We start from the raw sequence: 11,943 nt of genomic DNA on the forward strand, positions 1-11,943 counted from the left end.
GATGATAGTTGTGTTTGTCATTATTTAACTTCCTTGAGCAGAGCTTCACTTGAAACCTAGGTGCATCTTCCACCCATACATCCAGACTTCTTTCAAGCTAAATCAGTTTTCTTCCAGTTGGAATCTCATTCATAAGAATGTAACTAAACTACAGAAGATTTTAATCTCTTGCTCCAGTTGGCAGGCAAAATGCAACCAAAGATCTAACTATGTAGCTCAGTGACAGATGATTATTTGCTACTTTTTGGGGTTTTTAGTACTACTTGGGTTTTCTTCCCAGCAGAGAACCAATCTCCAAAGAAAAAAAATAGTTCTTAATTTATGACTCTTTCTTCATTGACATATAAAACATCAGAGCTTGTAGGACACTTATCAAGTATGCAAATCAGTAGCTTTCTATTTTTAGCATTAGAATAGTTTTTCTTTTTCAAATGGAATCCTTTGTGGAAGCCTGATATATAAAACTGATAGAAGCTGAATTACTCTGTCAAAATGTGTGTTAGAAAGATCTAGATCTCTGCCCTTTTGGCCTCTCTCTGTCTTTCTCATCCATGAAGTTGCCCCTGAGCCATGAACCCAAACCATGCCCTTGAGTCTGAACCCTAGGGCTGCACAGAATAGTTTGAAAACTATGATTGCATTCCAACCCTTCATTTACATACCAGGAAACTGAATCTAGTGAGGGAAAATGCTCAAGGGTATGAAAGATGGCTGGAAAGGCCAGTTAGTCTGGTCAGCAGGGCCAGAGTTCATGTGCATGCAGAGTTCATGTTCATGTAGTAGAGCTCTAGTTCCCTGGAACCTCTGGTGGATTGGTGTAGATGTGCGCACAGGTCTTATAACAATATTTGATATTCCAATGAAGTTCATTCAGTTCATTCCCCTGGGAGAAATGTAACCTCTCCACTTCTGCCAAAGATACCCTTGGGGAAATACCTCATGACCCTCTGATGTATCCCACAGCTGAGTATATGTGGTGCACTCTTGGTTTGGCTCAAGGAAATTTGTGAAATCTTCCACTTAGCTTGAACATAGTCTAATCTTACCTTTCCATGACTCCGTCTCCCCTAGGCACTTAAGAATTTTATGCTAGGGAGAAAAAGGTCTGTTGATCTTATTCAGGCCAAGATGGTCCCTTCCAGTGTTCTATCTTTAACAAAACTGAACCTCTTTTTCCTTTTATGTAATGCAAGCTCTCAATTCTTTGAAGAGAGAGGCCACTCCTCATGGGCTCTACATCTTGGATAAGGAAAGGAGACCAAGACAGAGATCTAGAGAGTTGTTCTTTCTCACTGAAGAAGGAACCTGAAGTTTTGAAGTGGGGAACTCTTTTGCCAAAGGTTAGTGGTGAAACAGGCTTCCCAGGTGGCTCAGTGGGTAAAGAACCTGCCTGCAATGCAGGATACACAGGATACCTAGGTTTGATCCCCGAGTCAGGAAGATTCCATGGGGGAGGGTATGGCAACCCACTCCAGTATTCTTGCCTGGAGAATCCCATGGATAGAGGAGACTGGCAGGCTACAGTCCATGAGGTTACAAAGAGTTGTACACGACTGAAGTGACTGAGCACTAAGGGGGAAACAGGCTTTAACCAGTATGCATGGTTAAAGACATATGTATGCCAAGGCAGGTATTTATACTTTAAAAACCTGTGTCAGGTTCTCAAATATGCTGCCAGGTGATTTTAAGGCCTCAGGTATCTCCTACAATGTGAATAGTACTGTTTGGAGTTGTGCAACCCCAAGGTACTGAAGATGATCTTAATTAAACTTCATAGTCCCAACTTCTGGGAGAGTGCCTTCTAACATGGATGTGTTTGTGTGAACAAATCATGAGTATTAAAACCAAAAAGATCCTTAGAGATTACCTAGGATTACCTACAGATTACCTAGGATTACTAGATTACTTAGTTCAACCCTGTGGTTTTGAAATGGATGGATTTTAGAGGGTTGGGTTTTAAGATGAACTTTAAAAGCCCAAATAATAGAAAGGGATTTTTTTCTTTTTAATATTTATTTATTCAGCTGCACCAGGTCTTATATACAGCATGTGGGATTTAGTTCCCTGACCAGGGGTCGAACCCAGGTCCTCTGAATTGGGAGCAGGAAATCTTAGCCACTGGACCACCAGGAAAGTCCCAGAAAGGGATTTCTTAAGGTCACATACATGGTGACAGAATTTGGACCAGCAACCAGTGTACATTCTGCTTTTCTACATATGTAAGAACCATGAGGCCAGCCCCCTTGTGGGAAAAGACGTTCCATGAATGCAACTGAAGCATTTGCATTCTTTGCTCATTTTTTGAAGAGTAAAGAGCAAGATGAGGGGATTGATAGAGGAACTGGTGTACCCAGAGGGTCTGGAAAACACTATCTGGTTTCATTAAATCAATCCAGGAAAACCTAGGCTCAGGTGAGTGCTGGAGCCTTTGCTAAGAATAAGACGAAAGGAAAAAAATAGGCTTAAAAATTTAATAGGAAGAATGTAAGCATTGAAAAAAATGTACCGCATTGCTCAGCAAACTTGAAAGCTACCCTCATTGCTGGTAGAATAACACCCAAACACTGGCAGATGTTCTTCTCACAGTCAAACTTGAGCACCTGCAATAAACTTAATATACTGAAATAGTGCAATTAAGCAGACTCCTCATGCCGAGCTTCCAGTTTCACTCACTTTAACAAACATAATTTGGGTGACATCATGAAAAACAACATTCTTCTTATGAGTGAATGTAGATTACAAGGAAAATGATCACATGGCTTAGCTTTGGCAAGCAAAAAGAAAGCACTAAGTTTGGCCCTTATGAAAATGTGTTCTGAAAATGACTGGTGCTTACACAAGTGATCAGGGTTGTTCAATACAGTATGTGTGTGTGTGTATGTGTGTGTGTGTGTGTGTGTGTGTGTGTGTGCATGCTTGCATATATCTACCCATGCATGTCACTGCTTGGCATCCCCTTAATTCTAGGTCATAGAATTATAAATGTCATCTCTCAAAGCAGCCTTAATTATCCCAAGCCCATTGTTCTACAGATGATAAACGCTGAGAATGAGAACTGGATAGTGACTTGTCCAATGTCATGCAATGCATCAATGACAAAAATCTGGACTAGAACAGAAGTCTCCTGACTGCCAGTTATATACTTTCCTCTCCCCCTCTTACTTAGCACTGTGCTGATATGATTGGGACACTCCTCCTAGGAGCCATCATAGTCAACTTTTGTTATTTCTCTACAAAATTTATCTCTTTGTTTTCTTTAAACAGTGACTTTTTGCCTGTTGTCCTGGAAACAGTGTCTTGAAATCCCTGTCTCACACCAACAGGAATTGTCTGAAGCCTGAATTCTGGCCTGTATTAAGTTGAAAAAACCTCTACTGCTCTGGAAACAAATCCCTAATGAGGCAGAAAGAGGTGATCAGGAGAGGAGTGTGCATTTAGTCACAAGAGACTCTATGATGAGTAGCCCCAAATTTGAAGGCATATAATCATTTGAAGTATATGACAGTGGCAGAAAGGGAGTTAGGTGTGACCATTGTGATTGATTCAACAACTATTAAGTATCAACTTTATATCAGGTACTTTGGTATAGTGGAAGAACACAGCCTTTAGAATCTGAATGTACAATTCAAATTCTACTTGGACCACTTGCTAGTGGCATCTCAGTCACGTTATCCCAACTCCCTGAGACTTAGTTTCATCATTTATTAAATAGGAATAGTAACAGTATATACTTTCTAGGTTGTTGAGAGAGGACTTTAGATAAAATAGTATATGCTAAGTACCTATACAGTTTTTGGTATATAGTGAATGTGGAATAAAGGTTTTTTTTTTTTTTTTGCTGAACATGATAACAGATAATTTTAATAGTTTCATGAAAACTGAATAAAATATTCTCTCCATCTCCAACAGCAGGATTTGAAAAGATCAAAGCACTTCAATTATCTTGACTGAAAGAAATTGTCTATTGATAAATCAGGCTTAATCAATGCAAGAGGTGATGGTCAGAGGCTAGGTTCAACTTTTTGGATCTGTCTTACCACAGGCTTGTTTGTTTTCTACTTCATTCTAATCCATTACATTTGAGAGCCTTGTTCAGTTTAAATAGCACCATAAAATTTTTTCCTCTTCAGCTTTAAATTGGCTCTCCTCAGGAAGCTTTTGTGTTTGGACTGTATATTAAGGGCGTAACATAAAAACGCAATGCTGTGTGTATTCATACAAAACAGAAGGTCACAGGACCTTGCTCCCAAATGCCAAATTCTTCTAATCGCCAGCTAAAATACCAGTGTTTAAAGGGAAGGCTGCCTCACAAAACACGGTGTAGGCAATTGTACTCCTTGCCCCTGTGGCTTCCATGGCAGCTGTTCAAGGCAGAGCTGCTCTCTCTACTTGTATTGCCAGTGTTCCTAGAGCCAGAATGCTGGGTTGAACCAACAGCTTTTATTTTATGTTTTAAAATTTATTTATTTTTAATTGGAGGCTAATTACAATATTGTAGTGAGTTTGGCCATATACTGACATGAATCAGCCATGGGTGTACATGTGTTCCCCATCCTGAACCCCCCTCCCACCTCCCTACCCATCCCATCCCTCAAAGTCATCCCAGTGCACCAGCCCTGAGCACCCTGTCTCATGCATTGAACCTGGACTGGTGATCTGTTTCACATATGGTAATATATATGTTTCAATGATATTCTCTCAAATCATCCCACCCTTGCCCTCTGCCACAGAGTCCAAAAGACTATTCTATACATCTGTGTCTCTTTACTGTCTCGCATATAGGGTCATCATTACCATCTTTCTAAATTCCATATACATGCGTTACCGAAGAATTGATGCTTTTGAACTGCGGTGTTAGAGAAGACTCTTGAGAGTCCCTTGGACTGCAAGGAGATCCAACCAGTTCATCCTAAAGGAGATCAGTCCTGGGTGTTCATTGGAAGGACTGATGTTGAAGCTGAAACTCCAATACTTTGGCGACCTGATGTGAAGAGCTGACTCATTTGAAAAGATCCTGATGCTGGGAAAGACTGAGGGCAGGAGGAGAAGGGGACGACAGAGGATGAGATGGTTGGATGGCATCACCGACTCAATGAACATGGGTTTGGGTGGACTCTGGGAGTTGGTGATGGACAAGGAGGCCTGGTGTGCTGCAGTTCACGGGGTTGTAAGAAGTCAGACATGACTGATTGACTGAACTGAACTGAGCTGAACACTGTATTGATGTGTTTCGTTCTGACTTACTTTACTCTATATAATAGGCTCCAGTTTCATCCACCTCATTAGAACTGATTCAAATGTATTCTTTTTAATGGCTGAGTAATACTCCATTGTGTATATGTACCACAGTTTTCTTACCCATTTGTCTGTCGATGGACATCTAGATTGCTTCCATGTCCTGGCTATTATAAACAGTGCTGCGATGAACATTGGGGTACATCTGTCTCTCTTAATTCTGGTTTCCTTGGTGTGTATGCCTAGCAGTGGGGTTGGTGGGTCATAAGGCAGTTCTATTTCCAGTTTTTTAAGGAATCTCCACACTGTTCTCCATAGTGGCTGTACTAGTTTGCATTCCCACCAACAGTGTAAGAGGGTTCCCTTTTCTCCACACCCTCTCCAGAATTTATTGTTTGTAGACTTTTGGATAGCAGCCGTTCTGACTGGTGTGAGATGGTACCTCATTGTGGTTTTGATTTGCATTTATCTGATAATGAGTGATGTTGAGCATCTTTTCATGTGTTTGTTAGCCATCTGTATGTCTTCCTTGGAGAAATGTCTGTTTAGTTCTTTGGCCCATTTTTTGATTGAGTCATTTATTTTCCTGGAATTGAGCTGCAGGAGTTGCTTGTATATTTTTGAGATTAATTCGTTGTCAGTTGCTTTCTTTGCTATTATTTTCTCCCATTCTGAAGGCTGTCTTTTCACCTTGCTTATAGTTTCCTTTGTTGTGCAGAAGCTTTTAATTTTAATTAGGTCCCATTTGTTTATTTTTGCTTTTATTTCCAATATTCTGGGAGGTGGGTCATAGAATATCCTGCTGTGATGTATGTCGTAGAGTGTTTTGCCTATGTTTTCCTCTAGGAGTTTTATAATTTCTGGCCTTACATTTAGATCTCTAATGCATTTTGAGTTTATTTTTGTGTATGGGGTTAGATTTCTTTGGAAGAATGATGCTAAAGCTGAAACTCCAATACTTTGGCCACCTCATGTGAAGGGTTGATTCACTGGAAAAGACTCTGATGCTGGGAGGGATTGGGGGCAGGAGGAGAGGGGGATGACAGAGGATAAGATGGCTGGATGGCATCACTGACTCTATAGACATGAGTCTGAGTGAATTCCAGGAGTTGGTGATGGACAGGGAGGCCTGGAGTGCTGCGATTCATGGGGTCGCAAAGAGTCGGACACGACTTAGCGACTGAACTGAACTCAACTGATGGTGTTAGAAAGTGTTCTAGTTTCATTCTTTTACAAGTGGTTGACCAGTTTTCCCAGCACCACTTGTTAAAGAGATTGTCTTTTTTCCATTGTATATTCTTGCCTCCTCTGTCAAAGATATGATGTCCATAGGTGTGTGGATTTATCTCTGGGCTTTCTATTTTATTCCATTGATCTATATTTCTGTCTTTGTGCCAGTACCATACTGTGTTGATGACAGTAGCTTTGTAGTATAGCCTGAAGTCAGGCAGGTTTATTCCTCCAGGTCCATTCTTCTTTCTCAAGACTGCTTTGGTTTTTCGAGGTTTTTTGTATTTCCATACAAATTGTGAAATTATTTGTTCTAGCTCTGTGAAAAATACGGTTGGTATCTTGATAAGGATTGCATTGAATCTGTAGATTGCTTTAGGTAGTATACTCATTTTCACTATATTGATTCTTCCAATCCATGAACATGGTATATTTCTCCATCTATTTGTGTCATCTTTGATTTCTTTCATCAGTGTTTTAGTTTTCTATATATAGGTATTTTGTTTCTTTAGGTAGATTTACGCCTAAGTATTTCATTCTTTTTGTTGTAATGGTGAATGGGATTGTTTCCTTAATTTTTCTTTCTGTTTTCTCATTGTAGTGTAAAGGAAAGCAAGGGATTTATCTGTGTTAATTTTATATCCTGCAACTGTACTATATTCATTGATTAGCTCTAGTAATTTTCTGGTGGAGTATTTAGGGTTTTCTATGTAGAGGATCCTGTCATCTGCAAACAGAGTTTTACTTCTTCTTTTCCAATCTGGATTCCTCTTCTTTCTTTTTTTTTTTTTTAATTTTATTTTATTTTTAAACTTTACAATATTGTATTAGTTTTGCCAAATATCGAAATGAATCCACCACAGGTATACACGTGTTCCCCATCCTGAACCCTCCTCCCTCCTCCCTCCCCATACCATCCCCCTGGTTCGTCCCAGTGCACCAGCCCCAAGCATCCAGTATCGTGCATTGAACCTGGACTGGCATCTCATTTCATACATGATATTATACATGTTTCAATGCCATTCTCCCAAATCTTCTCACCCTCTCCCTCTCCCACAGAGTCCATAAGACTGTTGTATACATCAGTATCTCTTTTGCTGTCTCGTACACAGGGTTATTGTTAGCATCTTTCTAAATTCCATATATACGCATTAGTATACTTTATTGGTGTTTTTCTTTCTGGCTTACTTCACTCTGTATAATAGGCTCCAGTTTCATCCACCTCATTAGAACTGATTCAAATGTATTCTTTTTAATGGCTGAGTAATACTCCATTGTGTATATGTACCATAGCTTTCTTATCCATTCATGTGCTGATGGACATCTAGGTTGCTTCCATGTCCTGGCTATTATAAACAGTGCTGTGATGAACATTGGGGTACACGTGTCTCTTTCCCTTCTGGTTTCCTCAGTGTGTATGCCCAGCAGTGGGATTGCTGGATCATAAGGCAGTTCTATTTCCAGTTTTTTAAGGAATCTCCACACTGTTCTCCATAGTGACTGTGCTAGTTTGTATTCCCACCAACAGTGTAAGAGGGTTCCCTTTTCTCCACACCCTCTCCAGCATTTATTGCTTGTAGACTTTTGGATTGCAGCCATTCTGACTGGTGTGAAATGGTACCTCATAGTGGTTTTGATTTGCATTTCTCTGATAATGAGTGATGTTGAGTATCTTTTCATGTGTTTGTTAGCCATCTGTATGTCTTCTTTGGAGAAATGTCTGTTTAGTTCTTTGGCCCATTGTTTGATTGGGTCATTTTTTTTTTTTCTGGAGTTGAGCTGTAGGAGTTGCTTGTACATTTTTGAGATTAGTTGTTTGTCAGTTGCTTCATTTGCTATTATTTTCTCCCATTCTGAAGGCTGTCTTTTCACCTTGCTAATAGTTTCCTTTGATCTGCAGAAGCTTTTAAGTTTAATTAGGTCCCATTTGTTTATTTTTGCTTTTATTTCCAATATTCTGGGAAGTGGGTCATAGAGGATCCTGTTGTGATGTATGTCAGAGAGTGTTTTGCCTATGTTCTCCTCTAAGAGTTTTATAGTTTCTGGTCTTACGTTTAGATCTTATTTCTTTTTCTTCTCTGATTGCTGTGGCTAAAACTTCCAAAACTATGTTGAATAGTAGTGGTGAGAATGGGCACCCTTGTCTTGTTCCTGACTTTAGGGGAAATGCTTTCAATTTTTCATCATTGAGGATAATGTTTGCTGTGGGTTTGTCATATATAGCTTTTATTATGTTGAGGTATGTTCCTTCTATGCCTGCTTTCTGGAGGGTTTTTTTGTTTATCATAAATGGATGTTGAATTTTGTTAAAGGCTTTCTCTGCATCTATTGAGATAATCATATGGTTTTTACCTTTCAATTTGTTAATGTGGTGTATTACATTGATTGATCTGAGAATATTAAAGAATCCTTGTATTTCTGGAATAAAGCCCACTTGGTCATGATGTATGATCTTTTAAATATGTTGTTGGATTTTGTTTGTTAGGATTTTGTTAAGGATTTTTGCATCTATGTTCATCAGTGATATTGGCCTGTAGTTTTCTTTTTTTGTGGCATCTTTGTCTGCTTTTGGCGTTAGGGTGATGGTGGCCTCATAGAATGAGTTTGGAAATTTACCTTCCTCTGCCATTTTCTGGAAGAGTTTGAGTAGGATAGGTGTTAGCTCTTCTCTAAATTTTTGGTAGAATTCAGCTGTGAAGCCGTCTGGTCCTGAGCTTGTTTTCTGGAAGATTTCTGATTACAGTTTTGATTTCCATGCTTGTGATTGGTCTGTTAAGATTTTCTATTTCTTCCTGGTTCAGTTTTGGAAAGTTATACTTTTCTAAGAATTTGTCCATTTCTTCCAAGTTGTACATTTTATTTGTATATAGCTGCTGATAGTAGTCTCTTATGATCCTTTGTATTTCTGTGTTATCTGTTGTGATTTCATCATTTTCATTTCTAATTTTGTTGATTTGATTCTTTTCCCTTTGTTTCTTGATGATTCTGGCTAATGGTTTTTTAATTTTATTTTTCTTCTCAAAAAACCAGCTTTTAGCTTTGTTGATTTCTGCTATGGTCTCTTTTGTTTCTTTTGTATTTATTTCTGTCCTAATTTTTAAGATTTCTTTCATTCTACTAGCCCTGGGATTCTTCATTTCTTCCTTTCTAGTTGCTTTAGGTGTAGAGTTAGGTTATTTGACTTTTTCTTGTTTCTTGAGGTAAGCCTGTATTGCTATGAACCTTCCCCTTAGCACTGTTTTACAGTGTCCCATAGGTTTTGGGATGTTGTGTTTTCATTTTCATTCGTTTCTATGCATATTTTGATTTCTTCTGTGATTTGTTGGTTATTCAGAATCGTGTTATTTAGCCTCCATATGTTGGAAGTTTTAATAGCTTTTCCCTGTAATTGAGATTTAATTATACTGCATTGTGATCAGAAAAGATGCTTGGAATGATTTCAGTTTTTTTGGATTTACCAAGGCTAGATTTATGGCCCAGGATGTGATCTATCCTGGAGAAGGTTCTGTGTGCACTTGAGAAAAAGGTGAAATTCATTGTTTTGGGGTGAAATGTCCTATAGATATCAATTAGGTCTAACTGGTCCATTGTATCATTTAAAATTTGTGTTTCCTTGTTAATTTTCTGTTTAGTTGATCTATCCGTAGGAGTGAGTGGGATATTAAAGGATCCAACTATTATTGTGTTATTGTTAATTTCCCCTTTAATACTTGTTAGCATTTGCCTTACATATTGTGGTGCTCCTATGTTGAGTGCGTATATATTTAGAATTGTTATGTCTTCTTCTTGGAGTGATCCTTTGGCCATTATGTAGTGTCCTTCTTTGTCTGTTTTCACAGCCTTTATTTCAAAGTCTATTTTATCTGATATGGGTATTGCTACTTATGTTTACTTTTGGTCTCCATTTATGTGAAATATCTTTTTCCAGCCCTTCACTTTCAGTTTCTATGTGTCCCCTGTTTTGAGGTGGGTTTCTTGTAGGCAACAAATATAAGGGCTTTATTTTTATATCCATTCATCCAGTCTTTGTCTTCTGGTTGGGGCATTCAACCCATTTACATTTTACGTAATTATTGATAAGTATGATCCCATTACCATTTTCTTTGTTGTTTTGGGTTCAGGTTTATAAACTTTTTCTGTGTTTCCTATCTAGAGAAGATCTTTTAGCATTTGTTGGCGAGCTGGTTTGGTGGTGTTGAATTCTCTTAACTTTTGCTTGTCTGTAAAGCTTTTGATTTCTCCTTCATATTTGAATGGGATCCTTGCTGGGTAGAGTAATCTGGGTTGTAGGGTTTTCTCTTTCATCACTTTAAGTATGTCCTGCCAGTCCCTTCTGGCCTGAAGAGTTTCTATTGAAAGATCAGCTGTTATCTTTATGAGAATCCCTTTGTGTGATATTTGTTGTGTTTCCCTTGCTGCTTTTAATATTTGTTCTTTGTGTTTGATCTTTGTTAATTTGATTAATATGTGTCTTTGGGTGTTGTGCCTTAGATTTATCATGTTTGGGACTCTCTGGGTTTCTTGGACTTAAGTGACTATTTCCTTTCCCATTTTAGGGAAGTTTTCAACTATTATCTCCTAGAGTATTTTCTCATTGCCTTTCTTTTTGTCTTCTTCTGGGACTCCTATGATTCGAATGTTGGGGCATTTGACATTGTCCCAGATGTCCCTGAGGTTGTCCTCATTTCTTTTAATTCTTTTTTCCTCTCCGCTTCTTTTATTCTCACCATTCTATCTTCTACCTCACTTATCCTATCTTCTGCCTCAGTTATTCTACTGTTGCTTCCCTCCAGAGTGTTTTTGATCTCATTTATTGCATTATTCGTTATTGATTGACTCTTTTTTATTTCTTCTAGGTCCTTGTTAAACATTTCTAGCATCTTCTCAGTCCTTGTCTCCAGACTATTTATCTGTAACTCCATTTTGTTTTCAAGATTTTGGATCATTTTTACTATCATGATTCTGAATTATTTTTCAGGTAGACTCCCTATCTCCTCCTCTTTTGTTTGGTATGGTGGGCATTTATCATTTTGCTTAACCTGCTGATTATTTCTCTGCCATTTCATCTTGTTTAGATTGCTGTGTTTGGGGTGGCCTTTCTGTATTTGGCAGTTTGTGGTTCCTCTTTATTGTGGAGGTTCCTCACTGTGGGTTGGGTTGGATGAATGGCTTGTCAAGGTTTCCTGGTTAGGGAAACTTGAGTTGGTCTTCTGGTGGGTGGAGCTGGATTTCTTCTCTCTGGGGTGCAATCAAGTGTCCAGTCGTGAGTTTTGAGATGTTTATGGGTTTGGTGTGACTTTGGGCAGCCTGTATATTAAAGCTCTTGGCTATGTTCCTGTGTTGCTGGAGAATTTACATGGTATATCTTGCTGTGGAACTTGTTGGCTCTTGGGTGGAACTTGTTTTCAGTGTAGGTATGGAGATTTTTGGATGAGCTCTTATCAGTTAATGTTCCCTGGAGTCAGGAGTTCTCTGGTG

This window comes from Bos indicus, chromosome X (genome assembly GCF_029378745.1).
Source record: "Bos indicus isolate NIAB-ARS_2022 breed Sahiwal x Tharparkar chromosome X, NIAB-ARS_B.indTharparkar_mat_pri_1.0, whole genome shotgun sequence".
NCBI classification, from domain to species: Eukaryota; Metazoa; Chordata; class Mammalia; order Artiodactyla; family Bovidae; genus Bos; species Bos indicus.